This window comes from Girardinichthys multiradiatus, chromosome 1 (assembly GCF_021462225.1).
Source record: "Girardinichthys multiradiatus isolate DD_20200921_A chromosome 1, DD_fGirMul_XY1, whole genome shotgun sequence".
NCBI classification, from domain to species: domain Eukaryota; kingdom Metazoa; phylum Chordata; class Actinopteri; order Cyprinodontiformes; family Goodeidae; genus Girardinichthys; species Girardinichthys multiradiatus.
Genome location: NC_061794.1, coordinates 2,071,168 through 2,094,788, shown reverse-complemented (window position 1 = coordinate 2,094,788; position 23,621 = coordinate 2,071,168). Strand labels below are relative to the sequence as shown.

Sequence of the window (23,621 nt, the reverse complement as noted above, 5' to 3'; positions counted from 1 at the left end):
CACTGAAACCCTAAGTTGCTTTAAATCAAGATCAAAAACCTATTTGTTTAGAGTGGCCTTTGACTGTGCCATCTAAACATTATTAGTTAGGTTTTCAGTCCAATTTTCCTTTCATTTTCTTATCCATCATTCTATTCTCTTTATTTTATTTTATTTTTTTAATTACTTCTGTTGTCTGATTTTCTGTATCACTGTAATGTTTTTCCGTATGTACAGCGCCTTGAGTGTCTTGTTGCTGAAAAGCGCTACATGAATAAACTTGACTTGACTTGTGAAAGTAAATCTGTTGGTTTCTTGGCCCTCAAACAACAATTCTGAGTGCTACTCTGCCAAACAGGACACGTTAAAAAAGATAGCACACTTAAGGCCCAATTTATACACTTTATCGGCAAAAAAAGTTGATTTGGGATTTAGTTCCACTTTCACTAGAAGATGCATACATAAAAAGACTTCTATCTGTAATTGCAGCAAAAGGTGGGGTTTACAAAGTAATGACCTCAGGGGGCTGAAAACATGTGTGCGCTACACATTTGAGATTGTTTAAACTTTGAAAACCATGTTGTTTTTATTTCACTTCAGTTATGAACTACACCGTGTTGATATATCAGATAAAATACATGTAAGTTTGTGTCTGTAATGTAACACAATATGACAGAGGGTTATTCAATAGTTTTGCGAGGCACTGTAAAGAAAAAAACCTAATATTCTACAGATGCGGGTAAATTCGACAGAGTACATTCACCTAATATTTTAGGGCAGCTAAAAATTCGCTCTTTGACTTCTGCATTAATGGTCTGCATGACGTCTGATGTTCGCTCCACTGTTGTGACGTCACCCTCCCACAATGCCTGGCTTCCAGCGCGATGCCCCCCAGTACAGGCCCAAACTCCAAGAAACGGCTTTCAAACTTGTGCCACAATTTCGACGTGGAGCACAAACGGAGACTGGGAAGATAGCTGGAAAGACATGCATTCAGTGAGTACAGCCGTGTTGTTGTCTGCTCAAAGCTGCACGTCTCCTCTGTTTCGTGTTAGAAAATTGGAAATTTGCTCTGGCACAACAAACTCCGACAGAAGTTCGTGAATCGTTAATCTTTTGTTTATGAATAAGCCTCCGAGTCTATACAAAGATCTTCCGTTTGTCAAGAGAGGCGAACGTTACTTTGGTGAGTCTTTGACAGAAACTCGGGTTATTGCTTCCAAGTAAACGTGCTGGAAATCCGCTTCCACAATTTAGTTTCCATAAGCAGACTAGCTGTGAAATTTAGCCTGGGGACCAGCTTCACAGTCATAGATTCGGCCGAGGGTTCTACAGCGCTTTTAGTCTGATTTAAACACAAAAAACCCAGCACCGCACGTGTTTTACTAGACTTAAAATACTCTGGCTTTTATTTTTCCTGACAACTCCATACTAAGGACCAAAAGTTTAGCACTATTTCTCATTCACTTATTCTTCATATAGGTTTTCATATAAGTTCAGTAATCAAGATTTTCATATAAGTAATGTTTTTTTTTTTGACACCACAGACCAAATTCGGAATTGTTAATGTGTTTGTAATTAGGAGATTATGCAAAAAAGTTTAAATGGTTAAACTCAACCAATATTACAAGGATTGTATCCAAATTTAACACTAAATTTTAATGACTAGTGCAATCTGAAAATTACCCAACCCCCTGAATCGAGATTATTTTAGGACCATGCATTTGTAAATCAGGTGTGGTGTCAGGCACGACTCATGCAACCAATCAAGGGCTTTATATGTTACAACAGGTGTTCCTGAGATGGAGTACCTGAAATGTTAAAAAAATGGCTGAGTCCAGCAAGACAATATGAAGATGGCAGCGTCAAGGTGCAGCAGCTCGGCAGGTGCTACTGCTTCTTCCTTCCAAAAAACATCTAGAAAGCCTCCTGATAATTCTGCTCTACCCGGACATGGGAATATAAAGCCTTTCTTTCCAAACAACACCAAAGTTCAACATCTACTTCGTACACTGAATGTATTGTTGTACGTATTGGCAATCATCAGCACGCAAATGTTTGGTAGCTGGTTGAGCGCGTGGGAACGCTCGGCTCCGTTTCCTACGGATGAATACGCTACACCAATGTCACATGCCATCCCGTTGGATACGTGGAGTCAGTACGTTCTGTTTAATCATGTTTTGGATCAAGGAAAAGCGATTGTCCTGTGCACACAGCCTCAGTGTGGACAGAGGACGCCGCTGATCAAAACGGGGAAGTGTAATTTTTTTCTGCATTTTTATCTTACTTTGTGGAGACGTACAAGTAAACCCCGGACCCGTAGCTCCACTGAAACAACATCAGGTAGGCATCGCTGTGCCACCTTCATCACTTGATCCTTTCCACCAGGAATACAAGGTAACATTAAGACAAACAGTTTGGCCAAATCACAAACAAATTTGTCCTTCCTGCGATCTGCAACCGCTCTGCAGACTATCGTGGCTCTAAAACAAAAAGAGACAAAATCATTTGAAACTGTAAATCACACCCGCGTCCTGTGGCATCCTAATACCAAACCGAAGGGGATCTTCGGAGGACACGTAAACATACGGAGCGTCATATCTAAGACTGAACAAATTGAGCATTTACTAACGGACTCAAATCTGGACTATCTTTGCCTCACAGAAACATGGCTATGTTCCACAACTCCGTTATCTGTGTTTACTGTTCCTGGATATAAAACATATAGATGTGATAGACGGAGGGGGAGGGGTTTTGATATATGTGAAAGATAATATCCAAACTAATGAAATTGATATAAAAAACAATGTATTAGAATGTGTAGGAGCTAAAATGACACTTTCTCGTGAAATGTCATTTGTTGTAATTGCCATCTATCGCCCCCCAAAATGCCACAAATACATTTTATTCAGAGTTATTTAAAATGCTTAAAATGTTTGAAGGAAAAGATGTCGTACTTATGGGCGATTTTAGCGTAAATTGGCTTGACAAAATGCGCAAGAAAAATCTCATCACATTATGAAATCACTACAAATGAGACAAATAATCAGAATCAGAATCAGAAAAGCTTTATTGCCAAGTACGTTTTTGGACATACAAGGAATTTGTTTTGGCGTAGTCGCCAATAAACCAACAAGAATAACAAAAACTGCTCAAACACTTATAGACCTTGTCTTTACAAACATACCAGAAAGAATAGGGAAAACATATAATTTAGTAACAGGATTATCAGACCATAATTTCACACTAATTGCAAGAAAGTTAAATAAAAACAGATTTAGGGACCAAAATCAACCAAAAAAGAACCAAGAGATATCATTTATCTCAAAGAAGGATTTATCCCTATTGGAAAATGACATACAGCAAATTAACTGGAATAAAATAAAATAAAATCAATCACGTGAAAAAGCCTGCAATGATATAATATCAGTTTTAAGAAATATTTGATTAAAGTATAAAAAGACAAAAAAAAATAAAACTTAAAAAACAGAGTTTACCATGGTTTAATGCTGAACTCTGGGAATGAATGAAGAAAAGAGATGCCTCACTAAAAAGTTGATCAAAACCAGATTAACAACTGATTATTCGATATATCGAAGTTTGAGAAATAAGGTCATAACATTGCTTAGAAAAACAAAGGCAAACTTTTTCCTCAACTTAATTAAAGATGCAAAAGGAAATAGCAAATTGTTATGGAAAAATATTGATAAATTACTTAGAAAAAGGGGAGGGGCTCGGAGTAGAGCCGCTGCTTCTCCACATTGAGAGGAGCCAGTTGAGGTGGCTCGGGCATCTATACCGGATGCCTCCTGGACGCCTTCCTCGGGAGGTGTTCCAGGCACGTCCCACCGGGAGGAGGCCCAGGACACGCTGGAGGGACTATGTCTCTCGGCTGTCCTGGGAACGCCTTGGGCTCCCCCCGGAGGAGCTGGAAGAGGTGTCTGGGGAGAGGGACGTCTGGGCGTCTCTGCTGAGTCTGCTGCCCCCGCGACCCGATCCCGGATAAAGCGGAAGACGACGAGTACGATTACTTAGAAAAAAGAAAAACACCAGCTATGACATAGAGCTCAAAATAAATGACAATATTGAAAATGATACTGAAACCTTAGCAATATATTTTAATGAATATTTTATTAATTTTGTTGAGAGGCTGGCCCAGTTGTTCCCAACACATTGCTCTTCCCACTCATTATTCTGTGATACATCAACCTTTAGTCTGACACCTGTTAATGACGCAAAGGTGGAAAAGATTATTGAGCAACTTAATAATAGCAAAGCTAAAGACCTGCATGGGCTGGATAGTGTACTTTTAAAAACCCATTCAGAAAGTCTGATCCCAGTCCTGACAAAAATACTAAATTGGTCCATTAGGGAAGGTATATTTCCTGATGCATTAAAAACTGGCATTATACCTGTATATAAGTCCGGAGACAAACGAGAGGCTAATAACTATCGGCCCATTACCATCCTCCCTACCATGTCCCAAGTCTACAAAAAGGTTGTGGCAGAGCAACTAATCCAGCATCTTGAAACCAATGCATATTTAAATCCTTTGCAATTTGGTTTTAGGAAAAAATATTCAACAGAGACCGCTTGTTCCTACTTCCTTGAAGAAATTAAATCAAACCTAGACCAAGGAGGGGTAGTGGGAGCTGTCTTCCTAGACTTACAAAATTTTGCTACTGTTTCCCACAGTATTTTATTAAACAAACTATCAAACTATGGACTGTCCAACCAGACAATAAACTGGATAACATCAGACCTGAGTGGCACAAAACAATGTGTTTGAGTAAATCACACACTGTCCACCCTTAAAAATTGCACCATGAGAGTCCCACAGGGCTCTGTATTAGGGCCACTGTTTTTTAGTTTATACATCAACGATCTCCCCTTGGTATGTGACAACACCATCATGTATGCGGACGACACTGTTCTGTTCACTCATGGAAAAAATATAAGTGGCTGAAAGATTAACAGGGAAATTGAAAAAAGTTTCTGCCTGGCTAAAAAGTTGTTGTCTCACCTTAAATGTTGAAAAGACTGTTGCAATGTCTTTTACAAATAGACATACATTTTTTGATTATCCAGACATTTATATAAATGAGGAAAAAATAATAAATGTTAACAGCTTTACTTATTTAGGTGTTACTCTGGACCAAACCTTGACTTTTAAAAATCATGTAAAAAAATTGTGCAACTCTTTAAAATTTACTCTGGCAAATTTTAGGTTAATCCGAGGATCCCTTACCATTGATTAGAGTTAACTCGTTGATTCAGATGATTAGGTTCATAGCTCGTTTAGAGACCCTTTTAATGATATGCTAATTTTGTGAGATAGGAATTTTGGGTTTTCATGAGCTGTATGCCAAAATCATCCATATTAAGACAATAAAAGACCTGAAATATTTCAGTTAGTGTGCAATGAATCTAAAACATATGAATGTTAAATTTTCATCATGACATTATGGAAAATAATGAACTTTATCACAATATGCTAATATTTTGAGAAGGACCTGTATGTACTTAAATTCCATGATTTTTTTCCCGTATTCTGTATTGTGTGACCAGCTGGTCGCAGGCATGCAAAACAGTCTTAAAGCCTCTTGAATCAACCTTCAAAAGTGCAATAAAAATTAATGACAAGAAATGTAGACAGTATCACCACTGTCATATTCTTTCAAAATACATAAAAAAAAAAAAAAATTAATTACCTTTTTATGCATGCAAACATTTGCTTACTTTTTAAAATTATTCATGGTATTAGTGCTCCTCCTCTAAGAAGGTACGTCACACTGAGGTCTGAAAAAACAACTAGAGTAACAAGGGCAACCTCTAGAGGAGAGTGCAGCATTCCAAAATGTAAGACATCTTTTGCTAAATCTGCCTTCTCTGTTGTTGTCATGAGTCAGTGGAATACATTACCAACTGAGATTATAACATGTACAAGTTTCTCAATGTTTGCACATTTGTCAAAGAAATGGCTTTTATCAAAGCAGGTTTGCACTCATTAGTGATGAATGTGTGTAAATGAAAGTATAGTTGGTTCATTTGAAAGTATGTGAGAGTGCGAAAGTGTATGTGTGTATGAATAAATAGGTATGTTTATTGTATAGGTGTAAGTGTGTGATAGAGAAATGATAAATCCCTGGAAGTCTTTAATAACTGGTGTAACTGAGGGGCGAGGTCTGTTATGATTGTATTGTGTTAGTTTATGTTCACTTGTTCTCTCATACATTTCCATAAAAATAAAAAAAACCCAGTTAGTTTTGATTAATATCACCCTGTCAAGGGACTACAGGTGGAAATTAGCATATTTTGCTATAACCTGGCACCATGCATATTTCCTGTTTTTAGGTCAATGTATTGCTGTGCACTGTTCCTGTACAAATAAAGGAAATCATCATCAAGTTCAGAGAAGATGTTTTTGCCATGGTTTGTGTGTTCCTAGAGACACAGTTGGAACTAGGCCCAGGCACAAGAACAATTGCAATATTTTATCAAGGATGTGAAAATTACAATATTAATGATTAAGGTAGTCTCTAAATTTCATTGCCGCAGATACTTGTGTCCTGTAAGGCAGCATGTGGGATATTTTCTTAAACAGTTTTACAGGATAGAGAAGATATTGCAACCACTGAACTTGATTTTCATTATTTTATGCTTGTAATGAAACATATTTGCACTCTGAAACAGTACTGTGAATGAGTTTCGTAAAACAATATACAGTTTGTTGAGAAAGGTTAATTTTCTTTTCTTTTTTACTTGTAATCCATTATGTCTCACAATGCTTAAGAAAATCATGTTCAGGTTATGGCAAGTTTTGAAAATGTCAGTGGTTATTATGACTATTTTAATTAAAAAAATTTCTTTCAGTTTGCATTGAAACAGATGCTAACTGAGGCACTGAATTGTTCAATTAAAATTGTATCACGATAATCGAAGGAAAATGTTTAACCTGTTATGCCCTAAGGGGTTTTAGAGCAATTTCCGCCTGAAATTACATACCTTAAATAAATCAAGTATAGCTCCACAACTATAAGGTCTACATTCAAACGTTTGGTACCTATGTAAAGGTAAGACATAAATGAATACATTTCCAGTGGAACCACTGTTGTCTGATTTATTCATGATTAAACACAGAAAAGTTTCTAGCTTTTGGCCCTCGCCTACATTTTTTTCTAAATGAACTTTCTAAAACACCATGAAAATCCTAATCCAAATCCTTTGGAAATCATCCACATCTTCTCTATAACTGCAACCAATTTGGACCGAAACATATTTGTTCCACAAAGGTTTTAGTGGGCAATGTGCCAGGCGGAGCTGGGATTTCGACACAATTTAGCAAAATGTGCCAAAACTGTGCCGAATGGGCTTTTGACCTCATAAAAGGGAATCTGGTTAAATAAAAGTGCTGATTTCCAATGTAGGACCCCTTCTGCATTTGCACCTTTAGACAACTTCCGGTGTATTTTAAGCCCGAGCATACCGGGATTCGTATGAGAAAGCTCTGCTGAGGTCAAAAACCCATTTGGCATAGTTTTGGCAATTGCTCTAAAACTCCTTAGAGCTTAACAGGTTAAGTCTTTTTGTGCGTGGTGGCAGTCACCTGTACCGCCTGCCAGAAAGTAGCAGACAGAAAAGTCCTTTTGCTGGGTGAGCGATTCTTGACGCTGCGTGCTTTACGGCAGACGCAGGCCGCGGTAAATGCCCTGAATGGGAGGGGGGTTGACTGCTGCCAGTGGCCTCTGCCGTTTGCACCACCCTCTGTATTGCTTTCCACCTCTTAAGGCTCTCAGTAATGCACCTGTAGAGGTTTTTGAGGATGCTGGTGTTTATACTGAACTTCCTCAGCCTTCTCAGGATGTAGAGTCTCCGTTGGGCTTTCTTGACCACAGTGTCTGCATGTACTGTACAGGATAAGTCCTCAGTGATATGAACGCCGAGGAGCTTGAAGCTGCCGACCAGGTCCACCTGAGCGTTATTAATATAGATGGGGGGAATGCTGGCCTCTACGCTGTCTCCTAAAGTCCACTGTCATCTCCTTAGTTTTGTTGAAGTTCAGAAATAGGTTATTTTCCTGACACCAACTGGTCAGTGATTTCACCTCATTCCTGTAGGCACTCTCGTTGTTATCTGTAATGAGGACCAAGATGGTGGTGGTAACATTTGAGCTGTGCCTGGTTGTACAGTCATATGTGAAGAGTGAGTAGAGGATTGGACTGAGAACAGAGCCCTAAGGTGCACCGCTGCTGAGGACTAATGTGGAGGAGAGGTGTTTGGCAATTCTCGCCGCCTGTGGTCTGTTGGTAAGAAAGTCCAATATCCAGCAGCAGATGGACTTTTACTGTACCAGGGCGGTGAGCTTGGTGGCCAGTTTGTAGGAGATTATGGTATTGAATGCTGAGCTGTAGTCAATAAAGAGCATTCTCACATAGGTGTTTCCCCCCGCCAGGTGGTTGAGGTAGGTGTGGACTTCTAGAGCAATGGTGTCGTCTGTGGACTTGTTTGCTCTACAGGTGCTGGTCATAAAATTAGAATATCATGAAAAATTTATTTATTTCAGTAATTCCATTCAAAAAGTGAAACTTGTATATTATATTCATTCATTCAAACAGACTGATATATTTCAAATGTTAATTATTTTAATTTTGATCATTATAACTGACAACTGATGAAAACCCCAAATTCAGTATCAGAAAATTTGAATATTAAGACCAATACAAAAAAGGATTTTTAGAAATGTTGGCCAACTGAAAAGTATGAGAATATACTGCACTAAATACTTAGTTGGGGCTCCTTTTGCCTGCAATACTGCAGGAATGCGGCCTGGCATGGAGTCAATCACTCTGTGGCACTGCTCTCTAGGTGTCATGACAGCCCAGGTTAATCTGATAGTGGCCTTCAGCTCTTCTGAATTGTTGGGTCTGGCATATTGCATCTTCCTCTTCACAATACCCCATAGGAAATCTATGGGGTTAAGGTCAGAAGAGTTTGCTGGCCAATTAAGAACAGGGATACCATGGTCCTTAAACTAGGTACTGGTAGCTTTGGCACTGTGTGCAGGTGCCAAGTCCTGTTGGAAAATGAAATCTGCATCTCCATAAAGTTGGTCAGCAGCAGGAAGCATTAAGTGCTCTAAAACTTCCTAGTAGACGCCAGCGTTGACCTTGGACCTTAGAAAACACAGTGGACCAACACCAGCAGATGACATGGCACCCCAAACCATCACTGACCGTGGAAACTTTACACTGGACCTCAAGCAATGTAGATTCCGTGCCTCTCCTCTCTTCTTCCAGACTCTGTAAGACCTTGATTTCCAAAGGAAATGCAAAATTTACTTTAATCACTGAACATAACTTTGGACCACTCAGCAGAAGCCCAGTCCTTTTTGTTTTTAGCCCAGGCAAGATGCTTCTGACGCTGTCTCTTGTTCAAGAGTGGCTTGACACAAGGAATGCAACAGCTGAAACCCGTGTCTTGCATACGTCTGTGCGTGGTGGTTCTTGAAGCACTGACTCCAGCTGCAGTCCACTCTTTGTGAATGTCCTCCACATTTTCAAATGGGTTTTGTTCCACAATCCTCTCAAGGGTGTGGTTATCCCTATTGCTTTTACACGTTTTTCTACCACATCTTTTCCTTCCTTTTACCTCTCTATTAATTTGCTTGGACACAGAGCTTTGTGAACAGCCAGTTTCTTTGGCAATGACCTTTTGTGTCTTGCCCTCCTTGTGCAAGGTGTTGATGCTCATCTTTTTGACAACTGTCAAGTCAGCAGTCTTCCCCATGATTGTGTAGCCTACAGAACTAGACTGAGAGAGTATTTAAAGGCCTTTGCAGGTGTTTTGAGTTAATTAGATGAATAGAGTGTGGCACCAGATGTCTTTTAATATTGAACCTTTTCACAATATTCAAATTTTCTGAGATACTGAATTTGGGGTTTTCATTAGTTGTCAGTTAAAATCATCAAAATTAAAAGAATTACCATTTGAAATATATCACTCTGTGTGTAATGAATGAATATATTATAAAAGTTTAACTTTTTAAATGGAATTACTGAAATAAATAATTTTTTCATGATATTCTAATTTTATGACCAGCACCTGCGATCTACAGAGGGTCCAGGGTGTCGAGAAGAGAGGCACAGATGTGGTTCTTGATGATTCGCTCAAAGCACTTCATGATGACAGATGTAACTGCTATGGGCCGAAAGTCATCAGGATGGGCAAGTGCAGGGATCTTAGGAATAACCATAATGAAATTTTACTGAGACCCGACTCCAAAGATTCATGTGTATTGAACAGACATAAATTAAAAACACTTGCAGAGTTTAAAAACACTTATAGAAAACTGAACATATGTACATGGAATGTTGCATGTAGTGTTTAGTATTTACATAAAGTGCAGCTTGTGCTCAAACAGTCTGAGATGGGCTGGTGGTTTGTTTGATTGTCAGCAGGGATATATAGTGTCTGCATGCAGGGGGACAATTGCCTTCACTGCTTTTAGAAATAAACTATTTTTGAGTCTATTTGTTTTTCATGTGATGTTTCTAAATCGTTTCCCATGGAAAACGATTAAGTTGGACAAAGTGGGTGGGTGTGGTCTGTAGCAATGTGTCTGGCCCTTTTCTGGACTTGTGCATCATAAATCAAGTCTAGATCCAGTAGACGACATCCCACAATCCCCCTGTGCTGTCCTTACCACCTGTGCTAAATCCTTTCTCTCCTGTGTGCAGCTCCCATACCACACTGTCACACTAAGGCACAGGATGTTTTCAATTGTGGTCCTGTAAACGTTTGTGAGCAACTGAGTAAAGAGTCTAGTCTGTTTCACCAATCTGAGATAGAAGAGCCATTGTTGGGCCTTCTTAACCAGGTAGGAGGTGTTCTCAGTCCAGGAGAGGTCAAAGGAAATGTGAAGGAGCGTGTTCAGTCTTCCTTGACCTCCACTATCACTTCATTGGTCTTGCCGGTATTCAGGATGAGGTTGTTCCTGGGAGCATCACTGAGTCAGACTGTGGACCTCTTTTGTTTAGTGGGTCTCATCATTGTTAGATATGAGACCCACCACAGCGGTGTTGTCCGCAAACTTCACAACCGTGTTAGTTTTGTTAACCTTCTAAGCCAGGCCCGAAAACAATGACATTCATCTTTTGCTGTCTCTAAAAGACGGTCAAACGCCGAAATTTTTTTTTTCTAAACTCCTTGCAAGATGAGTCTCTAATGTTTCTAAAACGAGTCGGCAACTTAGTTTTTGACAAATACTTTCGGTTTTGCACCAATTTAAAAACACAAGATGCCATTTAAAGATCCACCGGAAGTTGCTGGCTAAACCGGACAAAACGTTACAGTAAACACAGATATTGTTGTCACACCCCCCACTGTTTGTATCATTGAAAACTACAGACTCTCCCGTTTCCAACGGGGTGTTATGTGACTTTGTGAGACATAGTCCGGTGACGCAATGTCCGTGTGTATCGCAGGTAGTAAAATCCGGATTCACAGTTTATTTACGCACTGTGTTTTACGCACCGCTCCAGACAACGGTTGCCGTTCATATCTTTCGGTGGTGATTTTCTTTCCTTGAACACCAATATTTATAATGGTACATCAGAGGAAAATTACCGTTTTTGAAACCTTAGAACAAATTTGGAACAACAGTGATGTTGAAATAGAAGAATCATCGGACAGCAGCGAGATTTCTGAAGTAGAGGAAGAAGATAAATCTTTTCTTATGGACCCAGTTCACGAGTAAGTTATACTGTTACTTTATAATAATAATTTATTACAAAATAATAAATTTATTATCCTGTAATTGCAAAACTTAACAAAAAACTACATCCCCACCCCCGCGTGCAGAACAAAGGGAAAACATTAACCAGTATGTGAAATTGGTTCAAGGAATGTTATGAAGCTGTTACATCATTGATACTTTACCAAGACCACTTTACTGTTACAGCATTACAGACTTGGTTTTTATATTATTTAGTTATTTTTGCAGTACAGTAACAAATAATTTATCATCTTCTAATCAGAAAACTTTGCAACAACACTACACTCCCGCGTGCAACAACACTACACCCACACCCCCGCGTGCAGAACAAAGGGAAAACATTAACCTGTATGTGGAATTGGTTCAAGGAATGTTATGAAGCTGTTACATCATTGATACTTTACCAAGACCACTTTACTGTTACAGCATTACAGACCTGGTTTTGATGTTATTTAGTTATGTTTGCAGTACAGTAACAAATAATTTATCATCTTGTAATCGGAAAACTTTGCAACAGCACTACACTCCCGCGTGCAACAACACTACACCCCCATTTCTGCGTTCAGAACAAAGGGAAAACATTTACCTGTATGTGGAATTGGTTCAAGGAACGTTTATGAACTTACTGTTACAGCGTTACAGACTTGTTTTTTTTTAATGTTGTTTAGTTATTTTTGCAGTACCATAATAAATAATTTATTATCTTGTAATCAGAAAAAGAACAACCCTATTTCTGTATTTTTACAGCTAGGAGCGAGCAGGACCATCTGAAACTCAAAGGACCCAGCCTCCCACCACTTCGCTTGAGCCTTTATCATCTTCTTTGAGGTGAGACAATTCTGCACACCATTGTAGTTACAAAATAAGCCTGATGTGTCATTACAGTGTTAGCATTGTATCCCTAAGCTTATTGTAAGTCATCGTCAGATGCAACATCCTTTTTAGCATGCCATTTAGAAAAGCTGAATCAAATTTAGTCTTGAGCATATTTCTCTCTGTTTCTGCAGTGACGATGGTGCAGAAGAAGAAGATGAGTATAAGCCACCTGCCCATCATCTACGTAGTACCTCAAGACCTGTGAAACACAAGGGAGCTTCTGCCCCAAGACAAAGGAGCAACTCATCCAGGCCAGCAAAGAGAGGGAAACAAGGCTCGAGGCGGACGAGTCAGGATAACCCTCCACCTGGTGATGACAACATGGACATGTGGCACTCTCCAGGTGAGCTCGATACTGAGCCACAAGCACCTACAGTACATTTACACCGAGCCATCCTCCAGAACCTCGAATTGACACCACAAAATCCTGGTCACCGCTGAGGCTTTTCAAACTGTTTCTTAGTGCAAGCACCATCTGGCCCATAATCCAGAACACAAATAAAAATGCACAAAGAACAATTGAAAATTCTTGTTTTCAATAAAATCCCATTGTTTGGAGATAAACTATATAATTCAACTTGTTTTTTATTCATTATATTGATATTATGTTGTGCACAATGATGCATTTTGATGATACACAGGGTACATGTCATGATCAAAGGCTATGTCATATGCAGAATGACTCCTACATTGGTAATCAGTACTTTTATTTGACCAGATTCCCTTTTATGAGATGGAATACACATTCGGCACATTTGGCTAAATCCCAGCTCCGCCTGGCACATTGCCCACTAAAACCTTTGTGGAACATAAATGCTTTAACTGATTCAGTCCAAATTTGCTGCAGTTATAGCCAAGATGTTTATGAATACAACGTGGGGGTTCTCCTAGGATTTCCAAAGGATTTTCATGGTGTTTCACAATGTTTTTTTAGAACAAAATTTAGGCGAGGGCCAAAAAATAGAAACTTTTTTGTGTTTAATCGTGAATAAATCAGACATGGTAACAGTTGCAACAGTGGTTCCACTGGTAATATATTCATTTATGTCTTACCTTTACACAGGTACCAAGAGTTTGCATGTAGTCCTTGTAGTTGTGGAGCTATACTTGATTTATTTAAGGTATGTAATTTCAGGCGGAAATTGCTCTAAAACCCCTTAGGGCTTAACAGGTTAAATTGCAGAGCAGTCGTGTGAATAGGATGAAGAGGGGAATGCTGACAACGCGATCCTGCGGCGTGCCGGTGCTGAGGATCAATGGGGCACATATGAGTTTCCCTATCCTCACCACCTGGGGCCTGTTGGTGAGGAAGTCGCTGATCCAGGAGCAAAGTGGTGCAGATAAACCAAGTTTGTGGAACTTCTTGGCCGACATGTCATGATGTACATATTTGTATAAAATGAATCTGTTTAATAATTGTAGTTCAATTACTTAAAAAGGGTTTGACATGTTTGGCTCCTTTTTTTTTTATAAGATTTTCTTTGTCCCTAGTGCTATTTATTCAAAGTAATCAGACCGGAAATGTGCATAAAGAGAAGTGGGTAAGACATGCAACAAAGTTCCCGAGGTAAGGAATGGAATCCTGGATGGCAGGGTTGGGAATAAAATAGCTCTGTATTTGTAACTCTACCACTATGCTGTGCACTGCATGTTTACCTTGCTCAATGAAAGCCATAAGTGTATCTTTTTTTTTGGTCTATTGTTTTCTACACCATTAGTCTAGACAAAAAATGTCTGTACAGAGCCGCAAGAACAGGATATGGGCCACCACGTTTTTAGACAAGATTAATGAGTGGGTGTCTCCCAAGTCATGGGATGTTTGTCATCATAGTTATTATACTAAGCAAAAAAGAGTGGTCATAAAAGCGAAATACTTTGTGTTAACATTTTCCATTGTAGTGGTTAATTTGAACATTTCTAGTACTTCACATAACAATACTATGTGGCAATCTAGGCTTGACACGAAAAGAATCTTCCAACACAGTAACTCTGAACATGAAATCTAATTAAAAAGGAACTACAAACAGGGTTACAAGATTCACTTTTGGCTCAACTAGGCATCTCGGTCAAATAACAGTCTTGCTCTTCAGGCTGCTTAACTGGGTCTGAGAGCCTAGTGGCTATGATGTTATCAAAACCATTTCAAGGGCCACTGCATTGAACTTTAGACACACATTTCTTGACATCATCAAAAATGACGCTTGATAGTGAGAGATAAGCAAAATGAACAGATACACAACTGGACAGTTAAGACTAGGGATGGGTACCGAATTCGGTACTCTTATGCCCCTTTTCTAGTGGCTCGATTTGGCCCGACTCGGCTCCACTTCGCGAGTGTTTCCATTACTGTCATTTCAGGACCGGTACCTACTTTTTTGGTACCTCCTTTCTTAGCAGGACTAAGCGAGGCTGAGTCGGTACTATATGTGACATGAACAAACGGCTGTTCACTGATTGGCCAGCGTAAAAAAAAAAAAAACAACTGGCATTTTCGAACATGCAAAACAAAAAAAAATAGGCACACACGGTCACAATCACAGACTCCCACCCTCATGCATACACATAAAATTACTCGCACCACGTAAAGACAAACAACAATGGACGTCATACACTCACTCACACTCCCTATGCATACTCTATACTCCCAGGTCCAGGCGCCGGTACCCCCTAGGGGCAGCCAGCCCGGCCCACTGGCGTAACAGGGCAGACCCCACCGAGCACCGCACCCTCAACAGGATCCCCGACCCCGCACCATGACGGTACCAACTCATCCACCAAGAGGTCCCCGGCCAGTGGCAGGCACCCAGGGCCAGTGTCCCCCACCATGCCCCCCTCAGCCACAAAAAACACATCACTGCCACTGCAACAACCGTGACGACTATCACGGTAGTGCTCAAACTCCAGACCTGAGTACATAGGAATCTCAGAAAACCAAATAATTATGAGCAGAAATGAAATTTTGTAACAAAATTTAACAGTGAAAATCTTCTAGATTAGAATTGTGCTGCAGGAAATAAAAATACATAAGGTTCTTAAGAAGTAGAATAAATGGTCAAACCATTTTCCATTCATGAAGAACATTCTTCTAAAAGCTCTCTTAACCCAGTTCCAGCCTCCACATCAACGAAGGGTAACGTTCTGTAGGTCAATTTGGTTCCTTCTCATCACCTGTACTGATAAAGAAAAAGGCACTGTTCCTTTTAGCAGTGATAATCAATTATATTCGCTCAGGGTTTTCATGCAAAAGAAAGAAACAGAAATTAGCAAGGATAGTTCGAGCAATCACCTTTTCCCCTGGATGCATGCTTAGTGCCATTCTACCTCGCCCTATCAGCAAAGATTTTGTTCTAAACTATGTACTTCTCAGACATTATCCTGTAAAGAGATAGATTGACATTGCTAACTACTGTGTTTGTACAGTAAGTCAAAATAAGTTGAAAAGTCTTCAATTGGATCCAGTGCCTGAAAATAGTGCGTCTAGTGTGCATTTTATTACCCTTCAGAAATTAGTCATATTATAAAACCGTGTGTGACCTCACCTCATGTGTTAAATCGATCTCATAAACCTTTGACCTAACCCCCCTTTGATCAGAAAGATATATCCTAACATTTAGATGTGTTATTCAGGCTTCATCGATAAGTTCAGGTTTCCCCTCTTATTTGACAGACATGAGCTTTGTCACTTTTGTATTTCAAATGGTCCTCTCACTCAGTTAAATGTTTCTTTTTTGATATTAGATTCTGTTTTTAAATGAGAGATGCATGTTTGAGATGATGCATCCAGGTTTACTCAAAGGAGAAGAAGATCTGTAGTTTTCAACTGCCACTAAACTGGGGCTGCCGACATAAATCAAGAGTCTACCTCTATCTCACTCCACATCTGTCTGTCTCCTCTCTCTTTAGTTCTTTAGGCAATTTTAGTTTGTTTTTGTCTTTTTTCTGCTTTTGTTAATTATTCCTTGTTGCTTTGCAGTTCATGCCATTTTTAGTTTAATATATATTAGCATTGACTTCAGCTTCTTTAGGTTATATTTTCTTCTGTTTGTTCCAGTATCACCTAGCTCTGCTGGTTGTCTTTTTAGTTTTTGTCAGTTCTTGCATTTCAATAACTGTTTCAGTTATTTTGAGGTAACTTCACCTAGTTGAGCTATTTTTCATTGATAGTCTTCCTTTTTAAACAGATCAAATGACAATTTTCCTTCACTAATGTTTCTGCTATTTTGTTAATTTATCAGCTTTCAGCATTCCAAGTTTTCTTGTTTATTTACATTCTGTGCCATTGGATGTTTCAATAATATTCTATCTTCATGATACTAACTTAACTCAACCACTGCTTCTCTACTAATATTCAAATTATATGATACTTCTTCTCCCTTACCTGTATTGTCAATTTTCCTTCAGTTAAAAAGGCTGCCATCCGGTGCCAAGACTCTTAGCTCCATAAGAGTTTGTTCCTCCACACTTTCTCTTATCTAAAAGGTTAGTTTTAACTTATATGCCAAGTGTTTAGCCCTTATGTGTCTGTATTCGGGGTGCGAATACTTAATTGAGTCAGCAATTTTGTGCTTTGTGCAAGGAATGTGATATTTGGCGTTGTCTCTCCAACGCCTGGAACTTCTCAAAATGGAGATACAGTTCCATAAGTTAATTTATAATTGTCTGTACACACAGTCAAGAAGTTCACCATATACAGGTCCTTCTCAAAATATTAGCATATTGTGATAAAGTTCATTATTTTCCATAATGTCATGATGAAAATTTAACATTCATATATTTTAGATTCATTGCACACTAACTGAAATATTTCAGGTCTTTTATTGTCTTAATACGGATGATTTTGGCATACAGCTCATGAAAACCCAAAATTCCTATCTCACAAAATTAGCATATCATTAAAAGGGTCTCTAAACGAGCTATGAACCTAATCATCTGAATCAACGAGTTAACTCTAAACACCTGCAAAAGATTCCTGAGGCCTTTAAAACTCCCAGCCTGGTTCATCACTCAAAACCCCAATCATGGGTAAGACTGCCGACCTGACTGCTGTCCAGAAGGCCACTATTGACACCCTCAAGCAAGAGGGTAAGACACAGAAAGAAATTTCTGAACGAATAGGCTGTTCCCAGAGTGCTGTATCAAGGCACCTCAGTGGGAAGTCTGTGGGAAGGAAAAAGTGTGGCAGAAGACGCTGCACAACGAGAAGAGGTGACCGGACCCTGAGGAAGATTGTGGAGAAGGGCAGATTCCAGACCTTGGGGGACCTGCGGAAGCAGTGGACTGAGTCTGGAGTAGAAACATCCAGAGCCACCGTGCACAGGCGTGTGCAGGAAATGGGCTACAGGTGCCGCATTCCCCAGGTCAAGCCACTTTTGAACCAGATACAGCGGCAGAAGCGCCTGACCTGGGCTACAGAGAAGCAGCACTGGATTGTTGCTCAGTGGTCCAAAGTACTTTTTTCGGATGAAAGCAAATTCTGCATGTCATTCGGAAATCAAGGTGCCAGAGTCTGGAGGAAGACTGGGGAGAAGGAAATGCCAAAATGCCAGAAGTCCAGTGTCAAGTACCCACAGTCAGTGATGGTCTGGGGTGCTGTGCCAGCTGCTGGTGTTGGTCCACTGTGTTTTATCAAGGGCAGGGTCAATGCAGCTAGCTATCAGGAGATTTTGGAGCACTTCATGCTTCCATCTGCTGAAAAGCTTTATGGAGATGAAGATTTCATTTTTCAGCACGACCTGGCACCTGCTCACAGTGCCAAAACCACTGGTAAATGGTTTACTGACCATGGTATCACTGTGCTCAATTGGCCTGACAACTCTCCTGACCTGAACCCCATAGAGAATCTGTGGGATATTGTGAAGAGAACGTTGAGAGACTCAAGACCCAATACTCTGGATGAGCTAAAGGCCGCTATCGAAGCATCCTGGGCCTCCATAAGAGCTCAGCAGTGCCACAGGCTGATTGCCTCCATGCCACGCCGCATTGAACAGTCATTTCTGCAAAAGGATTCCCGACCAAGTATTGAGTGCATAACTGTACATGATTATTTGAAGGTTGACGTTTTTTGTATTAAAAACACTTTTCTTTTATTGGTCGGATGAAATATGCTAATTTTGTGAGATAGGAATTTTGGGTTTTCATGAGCTGTATGCCAAAATCATCCGTATTAAGACAATAAAAGACCTGAAATATTTCAGTTAGTGTGCAATGAATCTAAAATATATGAATGTTAAATTTTCATCATGACATTATGGAAAATAATGAACTTTATCACAATATGCTAATATTTTGAGAAGGACCTGTAGCTATTGAAAGACATCCAGATCACATTGTACTTTCTCTGTTTGCGAAAGAGATAAAAGTTATTGTCCCTTATCAGTCGTTCTGTTATAATTGTGGCTCATGGTTCTATTTCCAGATTTCTAGAAATATTGTTCTGTTGTCATTATGAAGAAAACAAGGTAGTTTCCTATGTAACAGTATTAAAGAGTTCTAATTCCTTGACATATTTCATGCTTCCTGTCCTACAACACATGAAATTGAGCCAAATGCTGTCTGCTTCCAGTTGTTTTTGGACAACTTTTATCACTTTTGTTTAGTATTCCTCAGAGCTCTCACTGTCTATGTCTCTGTAGTTGGTAGGGTATAACAGGGATCAATCTGCATAATGCACCATGATTGGATCTCTGTTTTAAGTTAACACATTTTATGATCATTATTCTTGAAGAAGTCTTATAATCACTAACCGTTCGTTTGATTTTGTGCATAAATCATCGTTTGTTCAGCTGTTTTTTAGTTGTTCATTCCTTTCTCAAAATAAGTTGCATGTTAATTAATCAGCGTGATTTTGCAGTTAGTTCCAGGTGGTGGTTTGTAAGTAAAGGATTCTAAAATCTATTTTCGCTTACATCTGAAAATACTCTTTAACAGTCTCTTGAAGATCAAATTTCAAGGTTTAATTTGTGATAACGATAAAGAAGCCATATTCCTTTTCTAACAATCCTCAACAAACGAAATAAATAAATACTCATTCGATCAAAGACTCAAAACTGCCAGTTCTGTTATTTGAAACATTTTGTTCTGTTGAATTTTATCCACTAAAAGAGTATATTTAAGCAAGTCACCTTCATTCTAACATCATAGCAACTATCTGAAGTTGTGAAATGTTTCTCAATGCTCCACAATTCTCTTCCTCAACATATTGTGATACATCTAATCCTTAGGAAAAACTGTTTCCTAACACTGATTGTTTTTCAACAATTTTACATTCAGCACAAATACTTAAAAGGCAGAAAAGGAATAATATTGAAAAGTATAATTCTTTGGAGAAACTTAGTAAACTGCTCACTGTTTTTTCCATGCATGTGTAATTAAAAGTTTTTATAAAATTTTTTCCATTTGGCAACTCAACAAATATTTAAATAACTTATTTTTGTGTTATCCCAAACATATTGTGTAGGTTACGTAGGTCTATATTATTTGAAAACCTTTTTTTTTTTTTTTTTTTTTTATAATGGAAGGAACAAAGAAAAACATTTAAATTATTGAATACATACCTAATAATATTTATGTCCTAAGTCAGTTACTTCCATTAAAGGTCATTTTGTTGCTATGCCAAGATGTTTTAATTTATGTTTACCCTATTTTACACTTTCCTTTTGTAAAGGTAACTATGTCACAATAAGTCAAATATTTCAAGTGCTAGTTAGTCTGCTTAGCAACTGAAACTCGTTTGTAAATGTCCCTTTGTTTACTTGTCCTCCTAAGTATGTGAATGCTTTACTGTTCAAATGTACTCGACACATGGATTGTATTGTATGAATGACTCAACGGTATCCCTATGGCAACCTCCAGTTTCAATTAGATAAATCGTGAGGCAACATTAGATTGTTTCTGGATCTTACCTTCCCCTATGTAACAGAGCATTTGATAACATTTAGTGTTCCATTGGAACAAGGTTGGTAGAATGTGAAAGATTAGCAGCTTCTGAAAAAAAGAAAAGAGAAAACTTAAAGCAATACAGTTATTGGTTAGTCAGATTTTAAATGCAACTCATGCAATCAAACCCTGGGCCTGTTTTTTTCACTCAATAGTGAGTCTGAATCTGTTCCACAATGAAACCTCCCTGGCCCCATAATGTTCATCTGTGTCGCTGCACGTTTCAAAGATCGTGGTAACATCGGATATGTACCTATTTCTATGCAAAAAGAACAAAGTGAAGAAATTAATTGACAACAAAGCTTTGCAGAAAATCACATGAATTAAAAAAATAAACAAGCAACAAAGGATTCAAATTAAAATGAAAATAGTAGTTTACAATTCAGTGCAAAGATATACATGAAATATCCAACCAACAGGTAATCTGTTTCTGATCCCGTATGGTTACTTATTTGATTATTTTCACATAGTTTTCCTAGTCTGATCACTAAATCTGCTTCTGAACTCATAGAGACTGTTCTAATATCAGATCTTCAGTTTTTAAAGGTCAAGACATCAACAGTGAAACATTTCTGTTAAATACCAAGTGTATTTCGTAGTAGTAACCTAACCTGTCTATTTACATTATATATACAGCTTCTCAAGCTCTCCTCCGCCCCCCTTCGAACATATCTTGGTGAGTGGGGCGTGAGTGATTTTGCAAATTTTGACTTTGTTAGACTCCTAATTCCCATTATAGTATTTGCTCAAATGCAGTATAAATTTGTTTAAAATGTCTGGTTAGTTTGAGCTTTTTAATTTGTCCCATTTTAACATCTTGAATCTCTTATCAAACTTTACAAAGGGAAATTGTATTTATCATCTAGTTGGAGCTCAAAAGGCAATGCGTTATATTGCTATGGAAAGAACTCATGATGGCCATCAATGCTTTGTTCAGTAGCTGTTTAATGTTGTAAATAATTATAATTCAGTTTCAAAAATACTTTTAGTCTCCAAGTAATTAATAAATAAATTTGGCTAAATTGTTTTATTATTTGGATGATTGAGAGATATTCGGTTATTCTATATTTTGTAAACAGGAAAATGAATTTAATTGATCTAAGTGAATCTTTTTAGCACATCTTGCAATTTATCTCTACAGCTTCTGGTCTGATCTGGCTGGGGTGTTCAGCGAGGCTTTGTGCTGCTCTTCCCAAAACATTATTAACATGCATGGAGACCATTCCTTTACTCTGCCTTTTATTTTGTCGGCCCCAGCATTCTTCTCTGTCATCTGATGTCTGAGCAGGCCTTGCGCCGGGGTTCTGTTGTTCACGCAGGCTCTGCTGTGGATGTTCAGTTTGGTTCTTGTTGAAGCACCCTCCCAAGGGGTGTTCTGCGTGTTCGTTTATTCACCGTAAGCTGAAAGAATTCACAAGACATTATAATAAATCACACGGAGACAGCTGTATGTTATTCAAATACCTGGACCAGGAAAGCTCTCGCATGTGGTAACACAACACACACCGAGACGACTTCAGAGCTTCTCCCTGGGGCCATTGCTTTTATTGAAACACACATGAAAATGAACAGCCCCTGTTTACAGTTTGTTTTCACACATATAGTCACGTTACACACATTTTCCTGCCTACCATATTAGGACATGTTCCGGTCTCACAGCTGCATCTCGTATCTACTGATATAAGCAGGAAGTAACTCTGTAGTTGCATTATCACAAATCTTCCCACACATGCAGTTCTTCAGTATTTTCTGCTTCATCACACTCAAGGCCAAGTTTGTGCAACAACACTGCTGCAAGCCACTAACACAGACTTATACATTTTATTTCCCACACTGGTTATGAACATAATAATTAATGCACACATAATATATCTCCACATTCTCCAAATTAACAAGCTGTAATTCACTGAGTAATCAGTCAGAAAGTCACAAAATACCAGGCAGCTTCCTTCATGAGACTTTGCCTCGATACGACAGATACAATATTTTCAACCCCTCTGCCATAACCAAACATGGCCCTTCTTTAATGGTGGCATTATTGTTTCTGCAAGATGAGTTCATTTGTTTTTTTGGTTTTTTTAAGCATAAAACTTTGTATTTGTACATTTCTATCACTCTACTGTTTAATAAACTTTGAGAAACACATACAATTTTCATCTTTCTAATATTAATTTTGTTGAGGTAATTTTTATATGATAAGGCGATGTGGCACATATCATAAGCCAGTAACCTGCTATTCATATTCGTTTTAACTGTTCCTTATTTGTTTTGTTTTTTCATTAAGTCATTGTATCACTTTGTCCCTTAATGTTTAATCTAAAGAAACAACAATTCTGGCATAAAATCTTTTTCTTACAATAAATTGATTCCTGTCAAATCACAACTCCTTTCTCTTCACCTGTCAGTCTGATATTAATCATTAAATCAAGCTGTATTCTCAGTTTTTCATTTCTTCCTCTTAGTTTGTTACACCTCTCACTTTCTGACTTTTACATTGTTCGACATAATAAAATAACAAAACCTTATATTACACTAAAAACAGCCTCTTTGCTGTGTGTGCTGTGGCCTTTCTGTGCCGCCCTTCTGCTTGCTGGGCTGGTGTCTTTCCCTTGGGCACGGTGGTGGGCGGGGTGGTGCATTGCAGGGTCTGCTTGACTGCCTGGCTGGCCCTGTGGGTCTCGGTTCGTTTGTCTGTGGGGGTGTATGTGCCTTTGCTGGCCTTGGATTTGGGTGGGCCTGCATTTGGGTGGGCCTGCCATTTTGGGTTGGGTGTTTCTTGTTGGCGGCCTTGGTGTTGTTGTTGGACGTCTTTTGTTGCCCCGCTTGTCTAGTTGTGGCTGTGTTTCGGTGCCAGGCATCGGGGACTGTGTGCTCTGTTGGCTCTGCCCTGTGGGTTCGGGGGCGGTTGGGCATGTTGGTCATGTGCCCTCCTTAGTGTGGTGTATTATGGTTGCGCTTGGCTGGGCCGTGTGCTCTTCTTTCTGTAGTGAGGCTGCACTCTTGGTTGTTGCAGCGCACGCTTCCGGCTGCCTCTTTGTTGTTGGGGTTCGGTGGCTCC

The 23,621-nt window shown here is 39.0% G+C and overlaps 1 protein-coding gene across 5 annotated transcripts in view; it reads left to right on the top strand.

Annotated features, from left to right (window-relative positions):
* The first annotated feature begins 696 nt into the window (after positions 1 to 696).
* LOC124868799 (zinc finger protein PLAG1-like) overlaps positions 697 to 23,621 on the top strand; it is a 38,370-nt gene continuing 15,445 nt past the window's right edge. The window contains exons 1-4 of one of the 5 annotated variants that reach the window (XR_007038394.1): positions 697 to 975; positions 12,500 to 12,580; positions 12,760 to 13,977; positions 14,120 to 16,542. The gene's annotated coding sequence lies outside the window, so the exon portion shown is untranslated. Of the gene's footprint in view, positions 976 to 12,499; positions 12,581 to 12,759; positions 13,978 to 14,119; positions 16,543 to 16,821; positions 17,108 to 23,621 lie in introns of those variants that run through there. The other 4 variants (XR_007038395.1, XM_047366387.1, XM_047366398.1 and 1 more) reach the window with 4 other exon arrangements.